We start from the raw sequence: 23,929 nt of genomic DNA on the forward strand, positions 1-23,929 counted from the left end.
TCTCATTTCTGCTAATTCTCATTACTTTCGTCCTTCTTCGATTTACTCTCAATTCACATTCTGTACTTATTAGACTGTTCATTCCATTCAGCACATATGTAATTCTTCTTCACTTTCACTTAGGATAGCAGCGTCATCAGCGAATCGTATCATTGATATTTTTTCACCTTGAATTTTAGTCCCACTTCTGAACCTTTCTTTGATTTCCATCATCGCTTCTTCGATGTACAGATTGAACAACAAGGGCGAAAGAGTACATTGCTGTCTTCTGTAATCTGGGCACCTCGTTCTTGGTCACCCACTCTTATTATTGCCTCTTGACTGTTGTATATATTATATATTACTCGTCTCTCCCCGTAGCTTACCCCTATTTTTCTCAGAATTTCGAACATCTTGCATCATTTTACATTGACCAACGCTTTTTCCAGGTCGACAAATCCTATGAACGTGTCTTGATTTTTCTTTAGTCTTACTTCCATTATCAACCGCAACGTCAGAATTGACTCTCTGGTGCCTTTAAAACTAAAACTAAACTAAACTTCTTCCGAACAGGTCATGAAGGCCCAACGGCACCGAACGGCCGCCGTGTCTTCCTCAACCACAGGCGTCACTGGATGCATATGTGGAGGTTATGTGGTCAGCACACCGCTCTCCCGGCCGTACGTCATTTTCCGAGACTGGAGCCGCTACTTCTCAATCAAGTAGCTCCTCAGTTTGCCAACAGCGCTCGGCTGACCGGATGGTCACCCATCCAAGTGCTAGCCCAGGCCGACAGCGCTTAACTTCGGTGAACTGACGGGAACCGCTGTTACCACTGTGGCATGGCCGTTGGCCTCTGGTGCCTTTACCTTTCCTAAAGCCATCCTCAATCTTCTTTTCTATTCTTCTGTATATTATTGTTGTCAGCAACCTGAATGCTTGAGTTGTTAAGCAGATTGTGCGATAATTCTCTCACTTGTCAGCTCTTGTAGTCTTCAGGATTGTGTGGATGATATTTTTCCGAAAGTCAGATGGTATATCGCCAGATTCATACATTCCACACATCATTGTGAATATTCTTTCTGTTGACACTTCCCTCAATGATTTTAGTAATTCTGATGGAATGTTATCTATCCCTTCTGTCTTATTTAATGTTAATTTCTCGAAAGCTCTCTTAAATTCTGATACTAATACTCGATCCCCCATCTCTTCTAAATCGACTCCTGTTTCTTCTTTTATCACATCAGACAAATCTTCCCCCTCATAGAGGCCTCCAATGTACTCTTTCAACCTATCCGCTCTCTCCTCTACATTTAGCAAGGGAATTCCCGTTACACTTTAATGTTACTACCCTTGATTCAATTTCACCAAATGTTATTTTGACTTTCCTATATGCTGAGGCAGTTCTTTAGACAATCATTTCTTTTTCGACGTCTTTACATTTTTCCTGCAGCCATTTCGTCTTTGCTTCCCTCCACTTCCTATTTATCTTATTCGTCAGTAACTTGTATTTCTGTATTCCTGAATTTCCCTGCACGTTTTTGTACTTTCTTCTTTCATCGATCAACTGAAGTATTTCTTCTGATATGCATGGTTTCTTCGCAGTAATCTTCTTTGTCCCTATGTTTCTCTTTCCATATGGAGTAAGAAGAATTTTACACGAGAATATTGTAGCATTCGAAACCGTGAAAAGCCATAAATCAATAGGGAATCGTCACAGCTCCCACGTCAAAATATTTAAAGAATAAGAGAGGATTAAGAAAAGTTTAACATCGAGTATGTGTTCTGTCATCAAAGCAAGATAATTTACAACAACGTGAATTCGACCCAAGAGAAACCTAGTTCAGATTACGTGGGAAGTCGAGAACATAGTAACGGCGGTACGAAGAGTAGAAATGTTGGACGATTGTTGGTGATAAGTGCACCAATAGAGAAATGCGTATTGGAGATTAATAGTTTTGAGAGATTATGAGGTTTAGCAGACGCAAGGGACGCTGCCAAGATGTGAGAAGAGAGATATGAGGTTTATATGGATTAACGAGAGCATAGGACGCTGATATTTAGTAGGATTTTGCTTAGGGCAATACGCTGATTTAAGTGAGTATTTTATGTGCTAATGAAAGTAAAATATGATAATTTTACTTATTCCCAGGTACTATTAGGATTATGTGAAATGTGTAAACAATTACCCAAAGCGAGATTGCCGGAACCAGAAGAAATTACAAAAGCAGAAATCTTGGATCGATACACTTGGACATAGACGAAAATAACTACGGACACGCTGAGACGTAAAAGAAGACTAGGAAGATACGGCGTAAAGGGAATGAGTAAAGTCAGGAAAAGTTTACAGATAAAAACAGATAGTGGTGCAGAATAAATTTTGTTTATAATGTTAACAAACCATGTGTGTGCTTTTGGTCACATATCTATGTTTCTACTCTTGACAGACCCGCAATGAACTAAGATGAAGGAGGACTCAGAATTTACTATATAAAACTATGGATGAGGGACCAAGAAATTGAATAAGAGGGGTAAGGATAGGTAGTGTAGGTGGCCATAGTAGTCTAGCAATTGCCGCCAATAATGGAGAGGGAACCACCCAGTATCGGTGGACTTCTCTGGTCAAGTGTGGCGCATGGAAACTTAAAAGAAACTGGTGCACCCTTATCGAAGTTTTCACACCAACTCAATCTCGTATGACGTCAAATGATAATAAATTTAAGAATGTAAAATAAAAGAAGGAATGTGAGGCCTGTGCATGTGAAATTTAAACGATTTAACTTAGCTTCAAAATAATAATTTTGAATTTAAGATGTGACAATTTTTTTGGTTGTTCAGAAGGTAATTTTAGACAAAAAACGTAAATGTAATTAGTTAACTTTTGTGAAATCAAGCATTTTATTTTGTTAAATGCTAACTAAAAGCAAGAAACACGGATGTCTTTGAGTAGATTTCATAAATACGCTGACCAGCCAGAACATTATGACTACCTATCTAATAGCCGTGGGTAACAGCAGCGACGCGTCATGGCATGGAAGTGATGAGACCTTGGTAGGTCTGTGGAGGGAGTTGGCACCACATCTGCATACACAAGTCACCTAATTCCCGTAAATTCCAGGGAGGGGGGCGATGAGCTCTGACGCCACGTTCAATCACATACCAGATGTGTTCTGCTGGGTTCAGATCTGGCGAGTTAGGGACCAGTACATCAATTGTAATTCGTCACTGTGTTCCTCGAACTACTTCATCACACTCATGGCCTTGTGACATGGTTCACTATCTCGCTGAAAAATGCCACTGCCGTCGGGAAATACGATCGTCATGACGGGGTATACATAGGCTGCAACGAGAGTGCGATACTCCTTGGTCGTCATGGCGCCTCGCACGAACTTTACTGGGAGCATAATGAAGCTGCCACCACCTTGTCTCCGTCCCACAGTACAGGTGTGAAGGATCTGGAAGACTACGGATTCGCTCCCTCCCATCGGCATCATGAAGAAGGTATCGCGATTCATGAGACCAGGAAACGCTCTGCCATTGCGCCAACGTCCAGTGCCAATTGTCACATGCCCATTTCAGTTACATTGGCATATGCACGGGCTGTCGGCTGAGGAGGCCCATCATTAGGAGTGTTCGGTACACTGTGCTGTGAGGGGTGCCTGCCCAACCCCACGAAGTCTGGACGTGATTCTACCTTGATTTCGCCACATGTTGAAGACAATCACCACAGCCCTCCTCGAACACCCGACAAGTCGTCTAGTTTCCGAAATGCTTTTACCAAGCCTCCGGACCATCACAATCTGCCCCCATTCAAACTCAGATAGATCAGCAGCTATCGCAGCTATCGTCTGGACGGGTTTATGTCGATAGTAGGTCGGTGGTCAGGTTTTGTATGTGTAGTTCCATTTTGTTAAATAGTAATCTTGTAAGAAGGAAACGAAGTCCAATGAGATAATTAGTAGTTCCGTATTGGGTTTGAAAGATAGGAATTAGTATGGTATTATATGAACGTTACCACATGGAAATGAGGTTATCTTCTTCAAAAACAAATCCCATCCGTGATGTTACGACGAACAGACTGTGACTGAACAGTGATCACTGACCTAATGCAACCCTCTCGTATTCGAACAGTGTTAATATATCGCGTAAAAACTAATGTACCTCGAAACAACATAAAATGTTGTTAGTGTTACACTCGATGTATTTTCAGGGACGCTTCTTAATAATAACATTTTAAATGTTTTATGCTGATAAGAAAGGACAGAATTTATGGATGAACTGCACTGGACATGAACAAATTGTAAAAGTATTTAAGGTTATTGATTTAACGAAATGATACTTAAAGAATAGCTTACTATGAAAATTTAATGACACTCATAATTAGTTGCATTCATAAATGGGCTGTAATTATGTATTTAATGTTACTTATCGTGTCTTGTAATGTAAATGTTTTGATGACTTGTAATTGTGTTCGAATTCCTGCATAGATTTTAGATTTTGTTTGTTCTTTCTGATGATGATCTAAATGATAGTGTTTGTACGTGTTTTATGATGATGACTCGAGTTACGATAATGTTCTGTATATGTCTGGTAAAGTCATGTTCTGCGATTACTAAATTTGATTTCTAGTAGCGTTTCATAATTAAATAAGTATCATAAGGTAATGACAGTGGCACATAAAGTGCCCTCCGCCATACACCGTTGGGTGGCTTGCGGAGTATGAATGTAGATATAGATGTAGATTTTATGAGTAAATGAGCGAGGTAATCGACCAGTCAATTGGGAATAAGTGTACAGAACTATTGTATTATTCAGAGGATTTGACGTGTGAGTGTATGATGCCAACCATCGATGATGTTAAATGATACATACTAAGGCGGGCCTGGCGACGATTATTTAACTTTATTTTATCGCGCTAGACGGTTCTGTCCACCCCTACCTGAACTGATTCTGATACGGCTCAGTACATTATCTTCAGTTATCAATATTGCCTTCTTTACACTTTACATTAAAGGATTCAGTCTTCCTTTGCTGTTAAAATTCTGCAGAATTAGGTATTTCGTAATCATCGAAGTATTAGCTTTTCTTATTTCAGTGATATTAACCTCCAAAATAAGCAAAGATATTTACCACTCTTTAACAGGCCAACTAGATAGAATGGGAAGTGGTAGGTTGAGTCGCCATTACATAGGTTTATTTACAAGACAGACCTAGTAAACACAACTTTAACAATGTAAAAACTCAATCAAAGTAAAACTGACTTAATAAAAACTAGTAAGTCGAAGGTGAACTACCTTGCACTACGTAAGTCTCAGTACTGGTCTTCAATTTTGATGTTAACAATATTTGGCGGTGTCGACAAAATCAACTGGCGCCAGCAAAAGTCTTGAAGGAACATTGCAGTCGGAGACCTAAAATGCTTCCAAATCAACTATAGTGGCACAGTGCGAATGATGGTTAGTACCAGTCACCCTTTTCAACTTCTAAAGCAATTCAAAAGCGACGGGTCGTATATTCGGTCCGGTCCAGGAACTGTTCACATGCAATCCGCACGCCCGTCCCCATGCTGACCTGCGACACACTCCAGTCGTCCTCTGCGTCGTTGCTGCTCTCTCGGCCTAGACCGAGAGAGATGTCCACCGTGAAATTGTCGTCGCCGACGTTGTTACTCCGGTCAGAACGCCACCGCACTTCTCGCCAGTGCAGCGCTTCCCGTTCCTCCAGAAAGAAGCACTACTCTATCCTCGCTCGCAAGGGCCGCCTTACTGTATGAACAGCACAGAGGTTGATTTAAAATCCGCTGGCCACGACAGACAGTCAATGTGCCGAATAACGGCACATCAATATTATTATTCACTCAGTATCATCAATTTCATTGCGATGCGGCTCGGTCTCATTTGAGAAAAAATAAGTGTCGGAAGGAAGATGTATTATAAAAAAAGTTGTGAGTTAACATCTACATCACACTCCGCAAGCCACCGAATGCTGTGTGGCGGACCGTACTTTCGGTACCACCACCTGAGCCCTCGAACCCTGTTCCACTCGCGAACAGTGCATCGGAAGAATAATTGTCGGTAAGCCTGTATTGGCTCCAACTTCTCAAATTTGCTCCTCGTGGTCAATACGCGAGTTGTATGTGGGGAACTAATATGTTGTCCGACTCCTTCTGGAAAGTGCTGTCCCGAAATTTCAATAGTAAATCTCTTTGTGGTGCACAACGCCTCTCCTGTAACGTCTGCCAGTGGAGTTTGTTTAGCATCTCCGTAACCCTCTCTCGCCAGCTAAACGATATCGTGACGAAACGCTGCGCTCTTCGTTGGATCTTCTCTATCTCTTCTATCAGTCCTACTTGACAGGGATCTCAGATACATGAACAATACTCAAGAATCGGGCGAACAAGCGACTTGTAATCTACTTCTTCCGATGAATTTGAAACTGGTGTCTGCTTTTCCCACTATCTGTTTTATGTGGTCATTCCACTTAAGGTCGGATAGTTACGCCTAGACATTTTACGGCAGACGCTGTCTCCAGCTGTTTGTCATCAATAGTGTAGCTGTACAGTAGTGGATTTCTTTTCCTACGTACGCGCAATATGTTACATTTATTTATGTTCAGGGTCAACTGCCAGAACCTGCACCATTCATCACTTCTCTGTAGTTCGTTTTGCAAATTCTTACGACCTTCTGGCGTTGCTACTTTTGTATAGACAACTGCATCATCTGCGATTAGCGTTAAAGAGCATCCTTCGCTTTCTACTAGATCATTTACATATATTGTAAACAGCAACGGTCTTATCACACTTCCATGTGGTACTCCGGATATTACCTTTATATCTGTCGATTTAGTTCCGTTAAGAGCGACGCGTTGAGTTCTGTCTGCAAGAAAGTCTTGAACCCAATTGTATGTCTGCTCCCATACTCCTTGAGCCCGTAGTTTTTCCATTAGACGGCAATGCGGGACGGTATGAAATTCCCTACTGAAGTCAAGGAACACGGCATCAACCTAAGCTCCATTGTCCACTGCGCTGTGGATCTCATGGAGGAACAGAGCGAGCTGAGTTTTGCAGGATCTCTTTTTGCGGAATCCATGTTGATTTTTATAGAGGCGACAATCATGTTCCAAAAGCGTTATAATTCTTGAGCATAAAACACGTTCCACAATTCTACAACAGATTGACGTCAGCGATATAGGTCTATAATTGTGTGGATCTGTCTTAAGGTCTTTCTTAAAAACTGGAATGTCCTGCCCATTTTTTCCAGTCGTTAGGTACCTTTCGTTGCTCAAGCGATCTACGATAAATTACTGCTAGAAGGGGAGCAAGTTCTTTCGCATAATCTTTATAGAATCCTATAGGTATCTCATCTCGTCCTAACGCGATTGTAGCTGCTTTTCAGTTCTTCGATCGGTTATCTCAATATCTGCCATTTCGACGTTCGTACGACGATTGAAAAGAGGAAAGGTGTTACGATCTTCCTCTGTGAAACAACTTCGGAAGACCGAATTCACTATTTCACATGAAAGCTGTGTACTGTGACGATTGTCTCGTCATCAATAATGCGCGACGTTGTGTTGTTCGCGCTCGTAAAGAAGGAAATGTTGGTGCTAATATCAACGTCTGGGGCACTGCTGGGAGTGGCAAACGACGAGAGTAATCGGAGTCGCGGTGATGAACCCATCAGGGAAAATCATCGGATAACAAAGACACAACTCCAGGTAAGTGTGACGTATCACGAAAGCGTGTAGCCCTACATGTCACCAGCTGCGGTACAGGAAAATGTGTGCACGGCGGATGCCTCGAATGCTCACTCCAGACTTGAAACAGATGAGACATGACATCAACAGTTTCTTTTGCGTTTTGAGCGTGAGAGTGATGGGTTCCTTAACAACACTGTGGTAGGTGATGAAAGCTGGACTCAACATTTTGACCCCGAAAACAAGAAAGTTTAAATGGAGTTCCGGCACAAATTATTCCCGCTGCCAAAACCGCTCAAGACCGTGCCATCAGCAGACAAAGTCATTCTCGTAGTGTTCTGGAACGTTCAAGGTGTGATGCGTATGGAATTCATACCTAAACGCACCACTAAAAGCTCTGGAAGGTATTGCAAGACCTCCAAAAAACTGAAAGCACGAATTCACACAGTCGCCCACAAATGGAGCACCCTGTCTTCAGCAGGACAGTGCCAAGCCGTACGAGCGCTGCGACATCTGCAACAACGTGACGCCTTACGTTCACCCTCATCGATCATCATACCGTCCCAACATGGCCCCATCTGATCGTCTCTGGTTTCAAAACTTAAACAACAGCTTCGTGGGCTTCATATTTCTACTGATGAAGAAGTGCAAGCAGAGGCGAGATTGTGCCTCGCCCAATAAAATAAAAAATTGTACTGTGCGGTATCAACAAATTGGTCTTTCGTTAGAAGAATTGTATTCGTTACCAGGCTGAATATGTTGACAAACAAATAAAGAAACATAAAGAATAAAGATGTAAAATGTTAATAAAGTTTGTTTTATCTAAAAAGCTTCAAGAGTTTTCATATAAAAAATTCCGAGACATTACTTTTTAGCAAACCCTCGTACTAGCGCCTTTAATAAAAAAAAATAATAAAAAAAACATTCCACGGACGTTTGACAGCACCTGCCACAATGACACTACGACACAAAGCTGAAACTGTGGTATCGAAGGCTAAAGTAAGCCCTAGGATAATGACAAGAATAAAGCTACAGCAAAATTAAATAATTCTTGGTATCTATTAAAAATTTTATCAAATATTCCTTGCAGTAAACACGTGAAATCAGTTCACCAACTCACAGAATGCCAAGCGCCCAGCCATTTACAATCGGAGTCATAGCGGCTCAGTAGTTTATACCCTCTAAGACAAAAAACAAAAACCAATGCAACACGGTGGAGCTATACAAATTGATCACAAACTGATGTTCACACAGGCATCGATGTGTAATGCAAAACTGTGAACACAATGGATGAATGTGTGACGCTGCAGCGCAAGTTCTCAAACCAGCTGACAACGATAGCAAACGGGGAACGTGTCTATACCAGGGCATAAAGTCTGTACGAATTTCATTCCTTGCACTCAATTGGACAGTAACAATACCTCGCAGACAGGGGCATGAATAATACACACAGATATCCACATCTGAGAGAGAACATGTAGCTGGGCTCAGAGAAGCTGGTTGGAGTAATCGGATAATCGCTCGACATTTAAATAGGACCTGTGCCACTATTCGACGATGTTGGCAGGAATGAGTGAACCACGATCGAACACAGCATCAAAAAGAAAGTGGTCGACCTAGAGAGACCAAGCAATGTCAGAGGGCATTCAAGCCGCGGATTCATCGTTGTCATCGATCCGACGTGCAATGTATGCCTCAGTGACCACAAGGACTATTAATAGGCGCCTCACAGAAAGGGGGCGGAGCTTAAGGAGCCCCTTGCGCCGACTACCATTGATTAACTTCTGTACACCAACAACCTGTAGCGTCGGACACGTTCGGCCTGGAATCTCATTGACTGGATTAGAATCATCTTTAGTAATGCATCCTGCTTCGAACTGAGTCCCGATTGCCAGCAAAGACGGCCTGGAAACTTCTTGGAAAGCGGCGAGATTTTCGCCCGCCATATGGCCCGACAGCCAGGAGTCATGGTCTGGGGTGCCTTTTCATTTCTTATCAAGACCCCTTTGGTTGTCATTCGGGGCACCCTTGCAGCAAAACGCTTCGTCGATGATAATGTACGCTCCGTTTTGATGCGCTTAATGGCAAGCCATCCTGAGCTCAAGTATCCGATTGATAATGCCCGCCTGCACACGACCAGAGTTTCTACTGCTTGTTTTCGTGGTTGCCAAACCCTACCTCGGCGAGGAATGTCACCGGATTTGTCCCCAATTACGAAAGCTTGGAGCGTTATGGACAGGGTCGTCCAATCAGCTCGGGATTTTGACGACCTAACTCGCCAATTGGACAGAATTTGGCAGGCTATTTCCCAGAAGGACAATCCAACAACTCAAACAATCGTTGCCAAACCGAATAACTGCTTGCATAAGGGCCAGAGGTGTACAAAGGCTGTATTGACTTGTTCAGTTTGTGAAGCTCTTTCTCTTGAACAAATCACCAAATTTCTCTGAAATTGTAATCTACATCTACATTTATACCCCGCAAGCCACCCAACGGCGTGTGGCGGAAGGCACTTTACGTGCCACTGTCATTACCTCCCTTTCCTGTTCCAGTCACGTATGGTTCGCGGGAAGAACGACTGTCTGAAAGCCTCCGTGCGCGCTCTAATCTCTCTAATTTTACATTCGTGATCTCCTCGGGAGGTATAAGTTGGGGGAAGCAATATATTCCATACCTCATCCAGAAACGCACCCTCTCGAAACCTGGCGAGCAAGCTACACCGCGATACAGAGCGCCTCTCTTGCAGAGTCTGCCACTTGAGTTTGCTAAACATCTCCGTAACGCTATCACGGTTACCAAATAACCCTGTGACGAAACGCGCCGCTCTTCTTTGGATCTTCTCTATCTCTTCCGTCAACCCGACCTGGTACGGATCCCACACTGATGAGCAATACTCTGGGTCGAACGAGTGTTTTGTAAGCCACCTCCTTTGTTGATGGACTACATTTCCTAAGGTCTCTCCCAATGAATCTCAACCTGGTACCCACCTTACCAACAATTAATTTTATATGTTCATTTCACTTCAAATCGTTCCGCACGCATACTCCCAGATATTTTACAGAAGTAACTGCTACCAGTGTTTGTTCCGCTATCATGTAATCATACAATAAAGGATCCTTCTTTCTATGTATTCGCAATACATTTGTCTATGTTAAGGGTCAGTTGCCACTCCCTGCACCAAGTGCCTATCCGCTGCAGATCTTCCTGCATTTGGCTACAATTTTCTAATGCTCTAACTTCTCTGTATACTACAGCATCAACCGCGAAAAGCCGCATGGAACTTCCGACACTATCATTTGTTTGTCTGTACGACTACGTCACATCTACCAATTTCCGTACCATTCGGACAATTTTTTTCGTGGTTCGTCTTTTTATTGTGTTAGAGTGTATAAAGCAGTAACCACAAATAGTTACCCTGATGGAGGCGTCCGCAACATTAGCAGACACGTTGTAAGTTTAAAACGGCCTTGCTGTGCTGGTACTGCGAACGGCTGAAAGCAAGGGGAAACTACAGCCGTAATTTTTCCCGAGGGCATGCAGCTTTACTGTATGGTTAAATGATGATGGCGTCCTCTTGGGTAAAATATTCCGGAGGTAAAATAGTCCCACATTCGGATCTCCGGGCGGGGACTACTCAAGAGGACGTCGTTATCAGGAGAAAGAAAACTGGCGTTCTACGGATCGGAACGTGGAATATAAGATTCCTTAGTCGGTCAGGTAGGTTAAAAAATTTAAAAAGGGAAATGGATAGGTTAAATATAGCGGGAATTAGCGAAGTTCGGTGGCAGGAGGAACAAGATTTTTGGTCAGGTGAATACAGGATTATAAATACAAAATCAAAGAGGGGTAATGCAGGAGTCGGTTTAATAATGAATACAAAAGTAGGCGTGCGGGTAAGCTACTACCAACAGCATAGTGAACGCATTATTGTGGCCAAGATAGACACGAAGCCCATGCCCACTACAGTACTACAAGTTTATATGCCAACTAGCTCTACAGATGATGAAGAAATTGAAGAAATGTATGATGAGATAAAAGAAATTATTCAGGTAGTGAAGGGAGACGAAAATTTAATAGTCATGGGTGACTGGAATTCGAGAGTAGGAAAAGGGAGAGAAGAAAACATAGTGGGTAAATATGGATTGGGGGAGAGAAATGAAAGAGGAAGCCGTCTGGTAGAATTTTGCACAGAGCATAACTTAATCATAGCTAATACTTGGTTCAAGAATCATAAAAGAAGGTTGTATAAGTGGAAGAATCTTGAAGATACTAGAAGGTATCAGATAGATTATATAATGGTAAGACTGAGATTTAGGAATCAGGTTTTAATTGTAAGACATTTCCAGGGGCAGACGTGGACTCTGACCACAATCTATTGGTTATATTGGTTATGAACTGTAGAATAAAACTGAAGAAACTGCAAAAAGTGGGAATTTAAGGAGATGGGACCTGGATAAACTGACTAAACCAGAGGTTGTACAGAGTTTCATGGAGAGCATAAGGGAACAATTGACAGGAATTGGGGAAAGCAATACAGTAGAAGAAGAATGGGTAGCTCTGAGGGATGAAGTAGGTAAGGCAGCAGAGGATCAAGTAGGTAAAAAGACGAGGGCTAGTAGAAATCCTTGGGTAACAGAAGAAATATTTAATTTAACTGATGAAAGGAGAAAATATAAAAACGCAGTAAATGAAGCAGGCAAAAGGGAATACAAACGTCTCAAAACTGAGATCGACAGGAAGTGCAAAATGGCTAAGCAGGGATGGCTAGAGGACAAATGCAAGGATGTAGAGGCTTATCTCACTAGGGGTAAGATAGATCCTGCCTACAGGAAAATTAAAGAGACCTTTGGAGAAAAGAGAGCCACTTGTATGAATATCAAGAGCTCAGATGTAAACCCAGTTCTAAGCAAAGAAGGGAAAGCAGAAAGGTGGAAGGAGTATATAGAGGGTCTATAAAAGGGAGATGTACTTGAGGACAATATTATGGAAATGGAAGAGGATGTAGATGAAGATGAAATGGGAGATACGATACTGCGTGAAGAATTTTACAGAGCACTGAAAGACCTGAGTCGAAACAAGGCCCTGGGAGTAGACAACATTCCATTGGAACTACTGACGGCCTTGGGAGAGCCAGTCCTGACAAAACTCTACCATCTGGTGAGCAAGATGTATGAGACAGGCGAAATACCCTCAGACTTCAAGAAGAATATAATAATTCCAATCCCAAAGAAAGCAGGTGTTGACAGATGTGAAAATTACCGAACTAATATCAGTTTAGTAAGTCACAGTTGCAAAATACTAACGCGAATTCTTTACAGACGAATAGAAAAACTGGTAGAAGCCAACCTCGGCGAAGATCAGTTTGGATTCCGCAGAAATGTTGGAACACGTGAGGCAATACTGACCCTACGACTTATCTTAGAAAATAGATTAAGGAAAGGCAAACCTACATTTCTAGCATTTGTGGACTTAGAAAAAGCTTTTGACAATGTTGACTGGAATACTCTCTTTCAAATTCTAAAGGTGGCAGGGGTAAAATACAGGGAGCGAAAGGCTATTTACAATTTGTACAGAAATCAGATGGCACTTATAAGAGTCGAGAGGCATTAAATGGCTCTGAGCACTATGGGACTTAACATCTGTGGTCATCAGTCCCCTAGAACTTAGAACTACTTAAACGTAACTAACCTAAGGACATCACACACATCCATGCCCAAGGCAGGATTCGAACCTGCGACCGGAGCGGTGACGCGGTTCCAGACTGAAGCGCCTTTAACCGCACGACCACACCGGCCGGCAGAGGCGTTAAAGGGAAGCAGCGGTTGGGAAGGGAGTGAGGCAGGGTTGTAGCCTGTCCCCGATGTTACTCAATCTGTATATTGAGCAAGCAGTAAAGAAAACAAAAGAAAAATTCGGAGTAGGTATTAAATTCCACGAAGAAGAAATAAAAACGTTTAGGTTCGCCGATGACATTGTAATTCTGTCAGAGACAGCAAAGGACTTGGAAGAGCAGTTGAACGGAATGGACAGTGTCTTGAAAGGAGGATATAAGATGAACATCAACAAAAGCAAAAACGAGGATAATGGAATGTAGTCAAATTAAGTTGGGTGATGCTGAGGGAATTAGATTACGAAATGAGACACTTAAAGTAGTAAAGGAGTTTTGCTATTTGGGGAGCAAAATAACTGATGATGGTCGAAGTAGAGAAGATATAAAATGTAGACTGGCCATAGCAAGGAGAGCGTTTTTGAAGAAGAGAAATTTGTTAACATCGAGTATAGATTTAAGTGTCAGGAAGTTGTTTCTGAAAGTATTTGTATGGAGTGTAGCCATGTATGGAAGTGAAACATGGACGATAAATACACTCCTGGAAATTGAAATAAGAACACCGTGAATTAATTGTCCCAGGAAGGGGAAACTTTATTGACACATTCCTGGGGTGAGATACATCACATGATCACACTGACGGAACCACAGGCAAATAGACACAGGCAACAAAGCATGCACAATGTCGGCACTAGTACAATGTATATCCACCTTTCGCAGCAATGCAGGCTGCTATTCTCCCATGGAGACGATCGTAGAGGTGCTGGATGTAGTCCTATGGAACGGCTTGCCATGCCATTTCCACCTGGCGCCTCAGTTGGACCAGCGTTCGTGCTGGACGTGCAGACCGCGTGAGACGACGCTTCATCCAGTCCCAAACATGCTCAATGGGGGACAGATCCGGAGATCTTGCTGGCCAGGGTAGTTGACTTACACCTTCTAGAGCACGTTGGGTGGCACGGGATACATGCGGACGTGCATTGTCCTGTTGGAACAGCAAGTTCCCTTGCCGGTCTAGGAATGGTAGAATGATGGGTTCGATGACGGTTTGGATGTACCGTGCACTATTCAGTGTCCCCTCGACGATCACCAGTGGTGTACGGCCAGTGTAGGAGATCGCTCCCCACACCATGATGCCGGGTGTTGGCCCTGTGTGCCTCGGTCGTATGCAGTCCTGATTGTGGCGCTCACCTGCACGGCGCCAAACACGCATACGACCATCATTGGCACCAAGGCAGAAGCGACTCTCATCGCTGAAGACGACACGTCTCCATTCGTCCCTCCATTCACGCCTGTCGCGACACCACTGGAGGCGGGCTGCACGATGTTGGGGCGTGAGCGGAAGACGGCCTAACGGTGTGCGGGACCGTAGCCCAGCTTCATGGAGACGGTTGCGAATGGTCCTCGCCGATACCCCAGGAGCAACAGTGTCCCTAATTTGCTGGGAAGTGGCGGTGCGGTACCCTACGGCACTGCGTAGGATCCTACGGTCTTGGCGTGCATCCGTGCGTCGCTGCGGTCCGGTCCCAGGTCGACGGGCACGTGCACCTTCCGCCGACCGCTGGCGACAACATCGATGTATTGTGGAGACCTCACGCCCCACGTGTTGAGCAATTCGGCGGTACGTCCATCCGGCCTCCCGCATGCCCACTATACGCCCTCGCTCAAAGTCCGTCAACTGCACATACGGTTCACGTCCACGCTGTCGCGGCATGCTACCAGTGTTAAAGACTGCGATGGAGCTCCGTATGCCACGGCAAACTGGCTGACACTGACGGCGGCGGTGCACAAATGCTGCACAGCTAGCGCCATTCGACGGCCAACACCGCGGTTCCTGGTGTGTCCGCTGTGCCGTGCGTATGATCATTGCTTGTACAGCCCTCTCGCAGTGTCCGGAGCAAGTATGGTGGGTCTGACACAACGGTGTCAATGTGTTCTTTTTTCCATTTCCAGGAGTGTAGTTTGGACAAGAAGAGAATAGAAGCTTTCGAAATGCGGTGCTACAGAAGAATGCTGAAGATTAGATGGGTAGATCACATAACTAATGAGGAGGTATTGAATAGAATTGGGGAGAAGAGGAGTTTTTGGCACAACTTGACAAGAAGAAGGGACCGGTTGGTAGGACATGTTCTGAGACATCAAGGGATCACAAATTTAGCATTGGAGGGCAGCGTTGAGGGTAAAAATTGCAGATGGAGAGCAATAAATGAATACACCAAGCAGATTCAGAAGGATGTAGGTTGCAGTAAGTACTGGGAGATGAGAAGCTTACACAGGATAGAGTAGCATGGAGAGCTGTATCAAACCAGTCTCAGGACTGAAGACAACAACAACAACAACATCAACATCTTTATCTCAGAGTAGCACTTACAACTCATATCCTCAATTATTTGCTGGATTTATTCCGATCTCTGTCTTCCTCTACACTTCATACCCTGCAGCTCCCTCTACTACCATGAGGATTACTCCCTGATGTCGTAACACAAGTCCATTCATCCTATCCCTTCTTCTTGTCAACGTTCTATATATACAGTAAGTGACTAAAAGTATACGGACACTTGGCTGAAAATGACTTACAAGTTCGTGTCACCCTCCATCTGTAGCACAGTAAATGAATATGCTGTTGGCACACCCTTAGCCTTGGTAACAGCTTCCACTCTCGCAGGCGTACATTCTGTCAGGTGCTGGAAGGTTTTTTGGGGAATGTCAGCCCATTCCTCACGGAGTGCTGCAATGAGGAGAGGTAACGATGTCGGTCGGTGGGGCCTAGCACGAAGTCGGCGTTCCAAAACGTCCCAAAGGTGTTCTATAGGATTCAGGTCAGGTCTCTGTGCAGGCCATTCCATTACAGGGATGTTATAGTCGTGTAACCATTCCGAAAGAGGCCGTGTATTATGAACAGGGCTCGATCGTTTTGAAAGATGCAATCGCCATCCCCGAATTGCTCTTCAATAGTGGGAAGCAAGAAGGCGCTTAAAACATCAGTGCAGGCTGTGCTGTGATAGTGCTATGCAAAACAACAAGGGGAGTAAGCCCCCTCCATGAGAAACACGCCCACACTATAACACCATCACCTCCGAATTTTAATGTTAGCACTACACACGGTGGCAAATGACGGTCACCGTGTAAGAACGACGACTCTGTTCTATTGTACATTTAACATTGTTTTCTTCTGAATTTTCGATAAACTTGTGTAATTAATGTTCTGCTTTCATTTCTTTTTTGTTTCATGCCATTGTGTTAACAAAACTGTAAACAAGTTTCAACCTGAATATTAATGTTTATGTCAAATTTCAAGCAATATTGTAATACAATTGAAATGTAACAAATGTTGAAACTGTTGTAAGATGTTTAAAATTGTCATTGTGCGTCTGGTCCATACGTAGGTAATGTGTTAGGACATGTAGAATGCAAAACCTCGGGTGAATACCCGGCCTGTCAGGGAGCGGTAAAAGGTGGATGGCAGGCGAGCGCGGGAAAATGCACACGGGCACTGCACGGCACAACGGGCTCAGCAGTAGTAGTTGGAGTTTGGCATTGGTCTGAGCAACACCTTCTGGAGCGAGGAGGCTCTCCTGGAAGACGTAGTTTCACTGAGCCTCGGGTATGCCGTTCCAAATCCCACACAGCATGGCAAAATTCCATAGGCACTAAATGGAAAAGCACTGCGATGCTAAGAAGAATTAAAGTGCCGATACGTCAAGAGCCATAGCTGTGGTTGTATGTGTGCTCTGTGCCTCGCCATCTCGCCGCCCGCCAACCGCCGCATCGATACAAGCAGGTTGAAACTTTTAGTACTGTATTCGTATGGACCATAGAGTGAACTGTTCAATAATAACCTAAATTTTACCAGAACTTTCCCCTCATTTAATTATCCTCACAACTAACCTAGGCAGGGTCCTTTCCAAATGTTGTGCAATCCGAGTGTCCCGAAATGAAAAATTAAATTTTGTGTTAATAATAATTACTTGCAGACCTAGTTATGTTAGAATGGTGTTTAAAGAAAAAATGGTTCAAATGGCTCTGAGCACTATGGGACTTAACATCTATGGTCATCAGTCCCCTAGAACTTAGAACTACTTAAACCTAACTAACCTAAGGACATCACACAACACCCAGTCATCACGAGGCAGAGAAAATCCCTGACCCCGCCGGGAATCGAACTCGGGAACCCGGGCGTGGGAAGCGCGAACGCTACCGCACGACCACGAGCTGCGGACAGGTGTTTGAAGAACTGTTGTGTTAATGAACCAGTAAATGAATAACGAAGGTCTAAAGAAGTTGAAAGGTAACTTTAATATTGATATAGTAATGAATTTTAATTATTTCGAGACAGATATAAAGGTATTTAAATGAGAAGTAAATAAGATAAAAAGAGTAGTAACTCATATACTGGAAATCTTGAACGCATGATAATATCAGTAATCAATTTTTTAATATAGTGATCATAACAGTTTCAGTCTCCCCCCCCCCCCCCCCCCCCCTTATTCATTTGAATTCTGAAGTGTTCCACATTGGTTTGACCAGCAAAAGTTAAAGTCAATGTATAAGTCAAAATTTATCAGTGTTTTATCTTTATCAAAATTGACATTTTGTGTGTGGCTCGAAAGTGCTATTTCTAGGGTGACCTATGCCCGATTTTAATCAGATCAATAGACAGTACGAAGCTTTGTAGTATACATTATAGTGTTGTGTTATGTATTCATGGATTTTCCATATCAGTACAGAACGTGAAACTATCAGTTCAATAGATTTTCTGGTTCTAAAATTTTACTATAATATGCAGTGTTACTACGTGTTGTTTTGGATGAATGTACATCAACTTGTACAGGGAAGAAACTCAGTTAATGCCTAATTAGGCAGGCGACCGTATTATTATCAAATTGGTAGCATCTTCAGTGTTGCTTTTGGTACATACTGACCTGTAATTGCATTTTGAATATCTATACGAAAATCCTGTCTCGTAGAGTGAACCCCGCTCACTTACCATAGTACAGGCTTTAATGAGTATTGTGCGCACGTTACAACCGGGCATTCACCATACCCACACCCTGCTATCGGATCGCCACATTGTCTACTGTGATTCGTCACTGCACACAGTGTTTTTTCACTATGCAATCGTCCAATCTTTACGCTCCTTACACCAAGCGAGGCGTCATCTGGCGTTTACTGGCGTGATGTGTGGCTTACGAGCAGCCACTCGCGACCATGAAATCCAAGTTTTCTCACCTCACGCCTAGCTGTCATAGTACTTGCAGTGGATCCTGATGCAGTTTGGAATTCCTGTGTAATGGTCTGGGTAGATGTCTGTCTGTTACACATTACGACCATCTTCAACTGTCGGCGGTCTCTGTCAGTCAACAGACGAGGTCGGCCTGTACGTGTCCCTTCACGTTTCCACCTCACTATCACATCGGAAACATTGGAGCTAGGGATGTTTAGGAGTGTGAAAATCTCGCGTACAGACGTATGACATAAGTGACACCCAGTCATCTGACCACGTTTGAAGTCTGTAAGTTCCGCGGAGCGCCCCATTCTGCTCTCTCACGATGTCTAATGACTACTGAGGTCGCTGATGCGGAGTACCTGGCAGTAGGTGGCAGCACAATGCACCTAATACGAAGAACGTACCTTTTTGGGGGTGTCCGGATACTTTCGATCACATAGTGTATTACGTTCCTTGCCGATTCGACGAAGAACCGCCTCATTTCGTACCTTATCAGTCCACCTGATATTCAACATTATTGTGTAGCATCATATCTCAAATGCTTTCATTCTGTTCTGGTTGTCTCAGAGTCCATGTTCGACCACCACAAATGCTGTACTCCAAACATAAATTCTAATAAATTTCTTCCTCAGTTTGAGGCCTATGTTTGATACTAGTAGGCTTCTCTCGGCTAGGAATGCTCCTGCTGCCAGTGCTACCCTGCTTTTTATGTCCTCCGTCCGTCATCGGTTATCTTGCTGCCTAGGTAGCAGAATTTCCTTTATTTTATTTACTTCCTGATCACTAATTCTGATGTTAAGTTTCTCGCTGTTCTCATTTCTGCTACTTCTCATTACTTTCGTCTTTCTTGGATTAACTTTCAACCAACATTCTGTACTCGTTAGACTGTTCATTTTTCCTTATCCAGTCTGAGATGATGTTTCGCCTCTAGCGACATGGTCCTCGACGGGACGTTAAACCGTAATCTTCCTTTTTCTGTTTTCGGTAATGATGAGGCTGATGACGTCAACTACAGTGGTTTCACGGAGCTGCAGCGCACGCTAACCTGGAAAATGCGCAGCCAGCGGTCAGCATCAGCGCCACCTAGAAACAAAGCCTACGCACACAATTCTGTGGGAGCTGTGACGTCAGCGTTCTGCGGCTGAGCAGTGCTATCTGTGGTTGAAGCGGTGTTTGGAAGCGTGGTCACGGAATGGGTTTGTTTTCGTAGCAGTGTTTGAAAGCATGGATTTGTTTTCGAAACAGTTGTGGCGGAGATATTGTTCTCACTGTTATATACGATTGGGAGTGTTATTGAGCATCTGCTCAAAATGCCACGCACGTGCTGTATGCCCTATAGTAGGGGAAACTACGACAACGGTCCAAAAGCTAGCGTCTTTTCATTCCCGTCTGATGAAGCCTTAAGCCTGAAATCGATCGCTGCAGTTGATAGGAAAGACTGGGAACCAATTAAACAGTCCGTTGTAAGTATCTGTAATTTAACTTTATTTCTATATGGTTACTCTTTTTAATACTGTTATGTTACAGAACTGAAAATTCAAATCAATAGCCTAACTATAACAAAGCATTATACTTTTAAGCTCACTTTATGCCGTCCTCAGATTTCATTTGTCAGTTTACATTCTGCCTTTACGTTAACAGTAAAATATATGCTTCTTTTCAGATATGTGAACTGCATTTCAATGCAGACGACATTGAGAAAATTACCAGTGCTTACTACCGAAAAACTGGCAAACTCCTTACAGCACCTTTGGACCGTCCACGTTTAAAGTAAGGTTTGTGAAAACTTATCGTAAAGAATACTTGTAATCAGTTTACAGATTAATGTACAGGTTCCTTAATTTTCTTATGATATTGTTAGATATCCAACACAGACAAGCACATCATGAAACATTGCTATACGAATCTCATATTTATCTCTCTCTATTTGCATATGCTGTACCATAAAAGTTGTCAGGATGCCCTACGTATTTATCTTCAAAACAAGCACCAGCTCGAGAAGATCCAGAGAGTTGTCGTGAATGTTTGGAGAACCAAGCACTTGAGAAAGTCATTGAGCAGAGTGTGGAATCACACACAAAAGTGATGGAGAAGATTTCATTTGCTAGTTTAGAAGAGTTTAAATCAAAATATCTGATTGTGAAAAGCACAGTGACTGGGTCACAGTAACTAAAGCAAACAATTTGTGTCTTGTGTTGTTAAAGGATGTTCCTAATCTAAGTGTTGTTATAAATAGTGATTTAGTGTTAAGTGCATTTGTGAAGGAAGCTGAGCTGAAGTGGGCTGGTAAGATTAAATTACCAAAGCAAGTAAGTGATACTGATACAGTTAGTAATATTTTGAAAGAGTTGTATGTGATGTTTCATATAAATGAGGCTCCAGTTGAGATAAGTTTGTCTTGCATCTAATCAGCAGCAAGGTGACGCTATAAGTGCTTAAAATTCTAAAAAGTAGGTAGTGATGACTATATAAACTGCCTTTGAAGACACAGGATCCAACATTTATATAAATCTCTTTCACTCGATCGTGTTAAGCCACAATTTACTATTTACGAACTAGGCGATACAGTATGCAGTACTCCCTTAATTTAGGTTTCATTGTTTTCGTTGTTATTTCTATCGTTAGTTAAATAGCGAATGTGCATTCCCTTGCGCTACTTTAGTGCTAGTTTCTGAACTCAGCCTAAGAGCCGTGACGTCACAGCAGGCGTTGTGAGGCTTTGCTTCTAGGTGGCGTTGCCAGCAGGCGGGTGGGTCAGCGTGGCGGTGCGCCGGACAGGTGTAAAAGTGGAAGTGGGGCGCGCGTCTGCCGGGCTGCCTAGCAGCTGCCTCACAGGCGCCGTGAACTCAATTACCCGCGCCGGCGAGACGTGGGGCCAGAGGTGAACTTTCTCTCTCGCCGCGCCGTCTGAGCTACTCCGAAAGCGAACCAAAGGACTCGACAAGTGGAAATCGCGTGCCGAGAGGGGCAAAGACGACCTGTCGCCTACTTCTTCTGAATTAATTTGAGGCACCGAGAACTTTGACCTGTCACCAAGCACACTTCGTACACCACATCCTTCAGCAGTGAACAGGTCATCGTGAGGTTTGTGAAGTTACAAATCCTACCAACGCTGAGTGCCTTTTCATTTTCTGTTCATGCTATTCGTGAGGGTGCATTCTTCCCACACTACCACTTGCTAACTTTTCCTAATATTATTTATTTATTGCAAGAGTGTGTTGAACCCTGAGAATGTCGTTAGTAGCGAAAACATGATGTCGGTGTTTCAGTCTAGCGACCGATTTTAGAAACACTAGAGGTAATAGACACTAGAAACCCCATAAGCAGTTTATAGCATTTTCTACTGTTTTTATTGTTGTGAGACATGAGGTTGTGTTTTGTGCAGCAATTGTTTATATTCTAGTCCTATTCATTTAAGTGCTATGTTATATATAAAAGATAACTGGAAGATTTTGTTAATTATTCAGTTACAGCACATCACAGCACAGTCTTGTACCTTGAAATGGAAGGTCTTCTAGCATGAAGCTTGTGATATTAGGAAACGAAATGAGATTCTTTAATGTCTTAATGATTTTCCCTCTTGTGAAAATGGAAATTTGAATAGAGTATTTGTTCCTAGATGGGTATTATAGCCTTTAAACAATTTTTCATATATAAAAAAATCCCACTTTCCTGGAGTAATCTTTGCAATAACAAACAATGGTGCAGCACAGAAAAAGTGATTGCTACCATTCAAAAAGGGAACAAGAAAATATATAACACTTCGAAGACGAAAGTCTGATGGTTTGAATAGTGCAGCACTACTGTGTTTAGTAAACCTGTTGTCTAAAAATGCTGATTTCTACATTTTCCATTTTGTTTGGAAACATTTATTCAAAAAACTGCCCAACAAAAAAGTAAAACAAGGTGAATGGAAAGTTGTAAGGCTAAGTAAGATGACCCCGAGGGAATCAGATTAGGATATACACTGAAGCGCCAAAGAAACTGGTATAGGCATGCGTATTCAAATACAGATATATGTAAACAGGTAGAATACGGCGCTGCAGTAGGCAACGGCTATATAAGACAACAAATATCTGGCGGAGTTGTCAGAACGGTTACTGCTGCTAGAATGGCAGGTCATCAAGATTTAAGTGAGCTGAAACGTAGTGTTATAGCCGGTGCAAGAGCGAAGGGACACAGCATCTCCGAGGTAGCGATGAAGTTGGGATTTTCCCGTGCGACCATTTCACGAGTGTACCGTGAATATCAGGAATCCGGTAAAACATCAGATCTCCGACATCGTTGCGGCCGAAAAAGATTCTGCAAGAACGGGACCAATGACGACAGAAGAGTACCGTTCAACGTGACAGAGGTGCAATCCTTCCGCAAATGCTGCACATTTCAATGCAGGGCCATCAACAAGTGTCAGCGCGGGAACCATTCAGGAGACTGTTCAAGCCGGTGAAGGCTCTGTGATGGTGTGGGGCGTGTGCAGTTGGAGTGATAGGGGACTCTCGATGCTTCTAGATATGACTGACGGGTGACACGTACGTAAGCATCCTGTCTGATCACCTGCATTCATTCATGTCCATTGTGCATTCCGACGGACTTGGGCAATTCCAGCAGGACAATGCGACACCCCACACGTCCAGAATTGCTACAGAGTGGTTCCAGAAACCCTCTAGTGAATTTAAACACTTACGCTGGCCACCAAACTCCCCAGACATGAACATTATTAAGCATATCTGTGATGACTTGCGACGTGCTCTTCAGATTTGTGGACAGCTCTGCGGGATTCATGGTGTCAATTCCCTCCAGCACCACTTCACACATTAGTCGAGTCCATGCCACGTCATGTTGCGGCAGTTCTGCGTGCTCGCGTGGGCCCTGCACGGTATTAGGAGGGTGTACCAGTGTAAGACACTTTTTGGCTATTCGCAGCAAATTGTATGATGATGGCTGAGGATATAAAATGCAGGCCATCAATACAAAGAAAAGTGTTTCTGGTAAAGACAAATATTGTGACATCTAATACAGATTTATGTTCCAGGAAGCTTTTTCTCAAAGGAGCCTTGTGCAGAACTGAAACGTGAACGATTGTAGAACAAAAGCTTTTGAAATGTGGTGTTGCAGAAAAAAGCTGAAGACTAGATGGAGAGGTCGGACAACTAACGACAATATACAGAATCGATTTGGGAAAAAAAGAAATTTAAGGCGTAAGG

At 43.2% G+C, this 23,929-nt stretch overlaps 1 pseudogene; it reads right to left on the reverse strand.

Moving 5' to 3' along the window:
• Nucleotides 1-715: 715 nt before the first annotated feature.
• On the reverse strand, nucleotides 716-833 carry LOC124790697 (annotated as a pseudogene).
• Nucleotides 834-23,929: the final 23,096 nt, after the last annotated feature.

Source organism: Schistocerca piceifrons, chromosome 3, assembly GCF_021461385.2.
Source record: "Schistocerca piceifrons isolate TAMUIC-IGC-003096 chromosome 3, iqSchPice1.1, whole genome shotgun sequence".
NCBI lineage: Eukaryota > Metazoa > Arthropoda > Insecta > Orthoptera > Acrididae > Schistocerca > Schistocerca piceifrons.